Genomic DNA, 7,940 nt, shown 5'->3' with positions numbered 1-7,940 from the left:
AAGTTTGATATTTTATACTACACAAAATTATTTTGTGGATTGTAACATCTTTTCTTGAAAAAATATGACCAATGGATACAATGTTATTACCATCCATTCATTTAATGAATTCATTTAATAGTATTCATATAATACTTAGCATCAGCTCGCCATCTGTGGCTCAAGTGGCTAAGGCGCCAGCCACATACACCTAAGGTGGCAGGTTCGAATTCAGCTCAGGCCCACCAAACAACAGTGATGGCTGCAACCAAAAAAAGTAGCCAGGCGTTGTGGCGGGCACCTGTGGTCCCGGCTACTTGGGAGGTGGAGACAGAGGCAGGAGACTCACTTGAGCCCAGGAGTTGGAGGTTGCTGTGAGCTGTGATGCCGTAGCACTCTACCCAAGGGGACAGCTTGAGGCTCTGTCTCAAAAAAAAAAAAAAATACTTAGCATCATTACTGGTGCTACAACTACAGACAAGTACACTCAGATATGCAAACTCAGTTTCTCCCCCACAGGAACTTTTATAGTCTCCAGTTTAGCAGAAAAGGTAGCAAACAAATAACTTGAGTGCACAGTGGGGCTTTCCACACAAAAATGTGCAAAGAGTTCTTTGATAACCTGGGAGAGCCACAAAACTTGATTAGGTGACATCAAAGCAGTTACACTCAAGCTGACTTTTGTAGAGAGTATAGGAGAGGAGGACAGGGGTAAGTGGTGAGATAGTCTCGGCAAGGGGAGAATCACGCAGGAGGATGGGATGGGGATAGATCACTTAGGAAATCTATAATTTTTTGTATATAGCTGAAACTTGGAGGAAGAGAGAGAAGAAGTGAGAGGATGTACCGTAGTAAGAAATGTGACTATACAGGGAAATAGGGTTAGACTAAGAAGAGTCTTTTATATGCTGCTAAGGTATTTGGGCTTTAGTCTATAGTCAGCAAGAGACCATTGAGAGATTCTTAAAACCGCAAGTGAAATGATCCTATTTGCATTTTAGAAATATTCCTCTTCTGTTGCATTTCTGAACAACATCACTGTTTGCCTCTTGTGGTGGTTGTCTATTACTGTATAAGAAATTACCACAAATTAGTGGCCTAATTAAAATAATATATATTTATTTAATATTATCTCACATTTCCTGTGGGTCAAGAGTTTGGCATGACTTTGTTTCATTGTCTGCTGTCAAAATGTAGCTGAGACTGTAGGCTTACTTCAGAGGTGAAGTAGAGAAGGATTCACTTCTAAGCCCATGTGGTTGTTGACAGCATTCGGTTCCTTGCACAATATGAGACTAAGGGTCTCAGTTTCCTGGTGGTTGTTGACTGAAAGCTTCCTTCAGTTCTTTGCCATGTGACCCCCCCCACAGGGCAGCTGATACCACAGAAGCTTGCTTTTCTAGAGCCAGAGAGAGAGGAAGTCTTCTAGCAAGATGGGCAGTACTGTCTTCTGTAGCAGTCACATACATGTAATCCTATATATGCCATCAGCTTTGCCATATTCTATTGGTTAGAAGCATGTCACAGGTCACACTCATACTGAAGGGGAGGTGCTTATGCAAGGCAACAGTCTGGAAATACCCAGAATTACACTGGAAAATAAACAAACCTGTACACTTGCCCAGAGTTAGCCAAACTGTAAAGTATGAGAGCCTAGTCTCCAAGACCACCCTCACTTCTGATACCACGTTCAAGTTCGGGGGTTCCCCAAACCACCCATACATTTGATAATTCTCTAGAAGGACTCTCAGAATTCACTGGAATCTCATCGTTATGGTTTATATAGGGAAAGGATACACGTAAAAATTAGCCAAAGGAAGACATGCATAAGGCAGAGTCAGGGCTGAGTGAGACTCCAAACATGAACCTTCCATTATTCTCAGGATGTGTTACCCTTCTGGTTTCAGTGTGTGACAGTGTACATGGAGTATTACTAATCAGGGAAATTTATCCAAGCCTTAATGTTCAGAGCTTTAATTGGGGCTCTTTTAAAGAAATGGTCGAATCACATGGTTGGTCTTTCTGGCATGGCCAACTTACCCTTAAGACTACTGGATATGGCTGATCCCACCCTAAACAAAGATATTCCTATCAGAAATGACATAGGTCACCTCCCAAACCAAGGTAAAGCCCAATACCTCTCTGTAGGAAAAGTCAAAATCTTTACTACACAGTTTTCTGTTTAAAATGTTTGAAACTGAACTTTTTTTCTGTTTTCTATTCCAGAAAGAAATGTTATATCCTGATAGAAAGCTATTTAGCTTTCACTGTACAGGAATAAAAGATGAAAACTGTTGAATACTTAAGAGTAGATAGTGTATCCAAAAGTGAAAGAGTTTTCTCTCTGGAGTTCTTTTAGGTGACCCTACTATATTATTCTTGGTGTTTTACAGGGGTTTTATTTCTTTGGAGGTGTACCGTTGGTCTGTTGGTTCTTTCTCCTAATTATTTCTCAGCAGTAGGCAACCAAAAAATGTGTTGAATGGAATTGAGATGAAATTGAGTTTTAGAAATAGGTATTTTCTGGGAAAGAGTATCTTTTTGGAAGTGGTTTAGTTCTACTAATAGATCATTTAACTGCAAAGTTGATTAGCTTTCAACAAAAGCTGTAAGCCAGAAGTCTTTTACCCATCTTCATCCTCTAACTTTATGGGAAATAATTGAAAAGTCAACACATGTATGTTCAAATTTTGATTCTGTCATTAGCCTTTCCCTGATCTTTGGCAAATCCTTTAACTTCTATGGACTCAGTTTCTTTATCTGTTGGATTATAGGCTGGTTACTACAGAGTTTCTCTGCCTCCACACTGTTGACATTTTGGACCCCCCAAATTCGTTGTTGTAGAGCCTTTCTGTGCAGCAACCCTGCCCATATCATGACAAACAAAAATGTCTCCAGACATTGTCAGTTGTCCCCTGGGGGGTGAAATCACTCCTTTTGCAAACTGCTAACTTAATAAATACTTATAGACCCCTTTTAATCCAACATTCTTATGAATGTTCTATAATTTGGACCTCTATCCCAAATTTGTATTTAACACTTGAGGCCCAGTCACTTGTTTGAATGAGAAAGAGGAAGAACTCAAATACTTCCCAGACTAAAAGGTGAAATTTAGGCTCGGTGCCTGTGGCTCAAGCAGCTAAGGCGCCAGCCACATACACCTGAGCTGGTGGTTTCGAATCCCAGGCCCGGCAAACAACAATGATGGCTGCAACCAAAAAATAGCCAGGTATTGTGGTAGGCGCCTGTGGTCCCAGCTGCTTGGGAGACGGAGGCAGGAGAATCACTTGAGCCCAGGAGTTGGAGGTTGCTGTGAGCTGTGATGTCATAGCACGCTACCAAGGGTGACAGCTTGAAGCTCTGTCTCAAAAAATAAATAAATAAAAGGTGAAATTTAAGTGGAGAGGAATTAGGAGTCTGTGTAAGGAACAGCTTACAGTAGAAATGTATCTTGCTTATAAATTTAGTTTTTCTTAGTAGTACATAATTCTCTATAGAGAATTCACAACCTAAATATATAAGTGATGCTAGATGTCTACTTATGATATTTATAACTAGACATAGTTATAACTTGGCATAGTTATATCTACTTAGGAAATTGGAACACATAAAAAACTGAGTTTTTTGCTGACTTAACTCTGTTTCCAGCTGCTCTTATTCTTTATTTCCATGATTTAGAAAAGATAGATTTGGAATCAGGAAACCAGGGTTTTGGTTCTAGCCATCCTTTGGGACATATGAATTCTTAAAACAGAAAAAGAAAGAGACAAGATTTATTTCTTCTACTTTTTTTTCCCCCATGGAGCTAGTTAAGCATAGTATGTTATATGATATACATACATCTGTATTTTAGTTTAGTGGTCTCGACCTTGAGGAATGAAGTGAAAGTGTATAGTGTTTCAGGTAATATTCAAACTTAGGTTAAACATTCTCAACCAGTATTATTTATGAAGTATCCTCTTTAAAATTTTCTGAATGCTTAATGTATGTTAATTATTCTTTTATGCTTATTAATTAAGCTTGGATTTATGGTATGTTTTGGATTTGTTAATGGTTATGAAGATTTCAGCCTTTTAGGTAATATAACTAAATACTTTGTGCTATAATAAGAAAAATAATAAATGAATTTTCTTTGTTTTTTTATGTTTTTTATAAATATCAAATCAACTACTTTAGTCTATAGCTCTGATACGTAACTGTGTAATCTTGATGTACTAGTTGAAGAAAATACTTTATTCATTTTTTTCTAAGGAAAAACATTGAAGTTTTTGTTTTGTTTTTAATGAGAAATACTTGGGTGGGTTTGAGTTATGGCATTTTTCAGGTAACAAAAAATGATTGTTAAGCTGCTTCCTCATTCTTTCCTGAGCTGGAGGTGTTTTGAGATGCATTTACTTATGCACACCTTTGGAGGGAGGAGCCAGGCAGACTTGAACTGCTCTTCTAATATGCAGGAGGGATTTGACTCGACTCTGGGGCAGAGAAGCCAGTGGCCCAGTGCCTTGTGAGGAGGATGGAGGATACTCTGCCATTCTCACCTAGGTGGGCCAGCAGAAGGGTGCTTTGAAAAGCTCAGCTATCCACTAGTGACTTTGAATTTGTTGTGGGGTAGATGATTTAAGTACCCTAATGAAACCCTTAGTGAAGTCTGTCTCGTCCACTACTATTTTATGTAAGTATGTTGAAAGGAACCCAAAGAGATGCTGACTCTGTTCTGTGTCCCAGTAAAGCCAGTGTGAGCACCCTTATCTATGAGTTCCTGGGCCAGATGTGCTGGAGTGAGGGTTACTGTTTATTTAATATCTCTAACTGACATGCACTTTAAATGCTTTGTTATATCCATGATTTCTCTTTATCTTTATAACAAGATATGAGAGCCATCTTCCTTTAAAAAAGAGGAACGGGGCTCAGCGCCTGTGGCTCAAGTGGCTAAGGCACCAGCCACATACACCTAAGGTGGCGGGTTCGAATCCCCAGCCTGGACCTGCCAAACAACAATGGCGGCTGCAACCAAAAAATAACCAGGTGTTGTGGCGGGCTCCTGTGGTCCCAGCTACTTGGGAGGCTGAGGCAGGAGACTGGCTTGAGCCCAGGAGTTGGAGGTTGCTGTGAGCTGTGATTCCACGGTACTCTACCCAGGGGGAAAGCTTGAGGCTCTGTCTCAAAAAATAAAAATAAATAAATAAATAAAAAAGAGGAAAGGAAAGCTTAGAGAAGCTAAGTAACCAAAATGACCTGCCTTAAAAGTGTAAAATCAAACTTCATACTCACATCTAATCTCAAATTCCTTGTTTTTAATTGCTAAATTGTGTGAATTTATTTTTTGCTAAGACTTTTCTTTGAGAATTAAAATGTATTTTATTAATTTACAAAAAGATAAAAATTGAAGCTTCAGAATCCAAAAGTAGGAGAGTTTTTAATTTTTTACACTGTACAAGAGTTAAAACAAGTAATTACCGTGTCTTTATATTAATCCCAGTTGGGAACTTGTTCTCTCTACTCTGCCAGTAAGTTCCCATCACACATCAATCACTTCTTCCTGGAAGACTTCAACAACTTCACTAGGTCCTCACCAAATGTGAAAGTTATGGTATCCATGCTCACACTGTTTTTTATAATTGCTGCCACTTTCTCATGTTATTCTTCCTTCCTTGTGTTTGAATGAGCTGTTTGATCTTTACTCTATTCTAAAAATAATTTTATTAATTTATTTATTTAGAGACAAGGTCTTTCTTTCTCTACCAGGCTAGAGTATAGTGATACAATCATAGCTCACATATCCTCAAACTGGTGGGCTCAAATGATCCTGTCTCCTCAGCCTCCAGAGTGCTGGGACTATAGGTGTACTTCACCACGACCAGCTATCTTTATTAAATTTTTTAAAAAGTTGCTTTATTGAGATAATTCACATCTAATATACTTCATCATTTTAAAGTAGTAGTTAGTATTTGTGGACTTACACAGCCATCACTATAATCAATTTTAGAACATTTTCACCATCCCAAAATGAAACCCTGTGTACATTGTAGTCACTCCTCACTTCCATCCCTCTAGCCCTAGGCAGCTGATACCTTTTTTTTTTTTTTTTGGAGACAGAGTCTCTCAATCTGTTGCCCTTGGTAGAGTCGCGTGTCATCACAGCTCACAGCAACCTCAAACTCTTGAGCTCAAGTTGAGAAAGGATACCCAAGAAAGGGTGATGTCTAGGAAAACAGGTCTTCTCAAGGAGACCACAAGGATACACCTGCAGGGTCCTCTCCATGGTGACTAGCTCTTGGGAATTTGTAAACTTAATTTGGAAATTTCCAAGTTCTGTGAAATCCTGTAGTTCTGTAGGGGCTGGAATAGCATCTCCCGCTTGATTCAGACTGGCCAATGAGAAGGCCAATGAGAAGTTCCACCTGTGGGGTGGAACTTTCTGACTGTCGATAAAAAGGGAAAGACCAAGACAGTTGGGGAGCGTGGCCATTTGGAATTCTATGCTGTAAGCTCCCAGCTGGTGAATAAAACCCTTCCTCTTATAAACATAGTGTTTGGGTACCCTTTCTCTCTGTTGGGCCTCGTCTTCCTGCAACAAAGTGATCCTCTTGCCTCAGCCTCCTGAATAGCTAGGACTATAGGTGCCTGCCATAATGCAGCCTTTTTTTTTTAAATAGACAGAGTCTCATTTTGTCACCCTTAGTAGAGTACTGTAGTGTTATAGCTCACAGCAACCTCAAACTCTTAGGTTCAAGCAATTCTCTTGCCTCAGCCTTTGAAGTAGCTGGGACTACAGGTGCCCACCACAACACCCAGGTATTTTTTGAAACAAGGTCTTGCTCTGGCTCAGGTTGGTCTCAAACTTGTGAACTCAGGCAGTGCACCCGCCTCAGCCCCCCAAGTGCTAGGATTACAGGGGTGAGCCACTGTGCCTGGCAACACTGGGCTTTTTTAGGAGACAAGGTCTTGCTCTGGCTCAGGCTGCTAATGAGCTCAGGTGATCCACCCACCTTAGCTTCCCAGAGTGCTAGGATTAGGGGCGGGGACCACCTTGCCCAGACCCAGTAGTCATTTTGTCTCTATTGCTCTTCCTTTTCTGAACATTTATATAAATGAATTATACAGTATGTGTTCTTTTATGACTAGCTTCTTCACCAACTATGTTTTCAAGGTTTATGCATGTTGTAGCATGTGTCAATGCTTTATTATTTGTTATTACTAAATAATATTTTGTTGTATAGATGTAGCAAATTTTGTTTACCCATTTGTCCGGTGATGGACATTTGGTTGGTTTCCACTTTTTGGTCTTAGAGATAATGCGGATACAGACATTCGTATACAAATTTTTGTGTGACCATGTGTTCCGTTCTCTTGGATATATACCTAGGAGTGGAATTGCTGTGTTATATGTAACTCTAAATTTTTAATGAACTGCCAGACTGCTTTCCAAAGCAGCTACATCATTTTTATTCCTTTCAGCAGTGTGTGAGGGCTCTAATTTCTTCCATCTCTTTAGCAACACTTGTATTTGTCTGTCTTTTAATTTCAGTCATCCTGGTGAATACGAAGTGGTATCTGATTTGCAGTTCCCTGGTGGCTCCTCTTTAATTTTTTTTTTTTTTTTGAGAGGGTCTCGCTTTGGTGCCCTCGATAGAGCACTGTGGCATCATAGCTCACAGCAACCTCAGGCTCCTTGGCTTAAATGATTGTTTTGTCTCAGCCTCCAGAGTAGCTAGGACTACAGGTGCCCACCACAGCGCCCAGCTATTTTTAGATGCAAGGTCTTGCTCTTGCTCAGGCTGATCCTCTTTAAATTTGAAATTGGTATGAGTTAAAAATACTCTTATCTCTGTCTCCTAAAACATCCATGCTATTTTCTACATTAGTTCTTAATAAATGTCTGAATTTATAACCTTGTTTTTAAAAATTACAAGAAAAGAAGAGGTGGTCCTTAAAATTTTTATTGATCTCTGTTGAAAGTG

General features: G+C 39.6%; 1 protein-coding gene across 1 annotated transcript in view; it reads left to right on the top strand.

Annotated features, from left to right (window-relative positions):
* Window positions 1–7,940, top strand: part of CENPP (centromere protein P) — a 250,447-nt gene that overhangs the window by 70,358 nt on the left and 172,149 nt on the right. The window lies entirely within an intron of this gene.

This window comes from Otolemur garnettii, unplaced genomic scaffold (genome assembly GCF_000181295.1).
Source record: "Otolemur garnettii isolate 467f Iridium unplaced genomic scaffold, OtoGar3 scaffold00088, whole genome shotgun sequence".
Taxonomy (NCBI): domain Eukaryota; kingdom Metazoa; phylum Chordata; class Mammalia; order Primates; family Galagidae; genus Otolemur; species Otolemur garnettii.
Note: the sequence above shows the minus strand (reverse complement) of the source record. Positions and strands in the feature narration are given on the sequence as shown.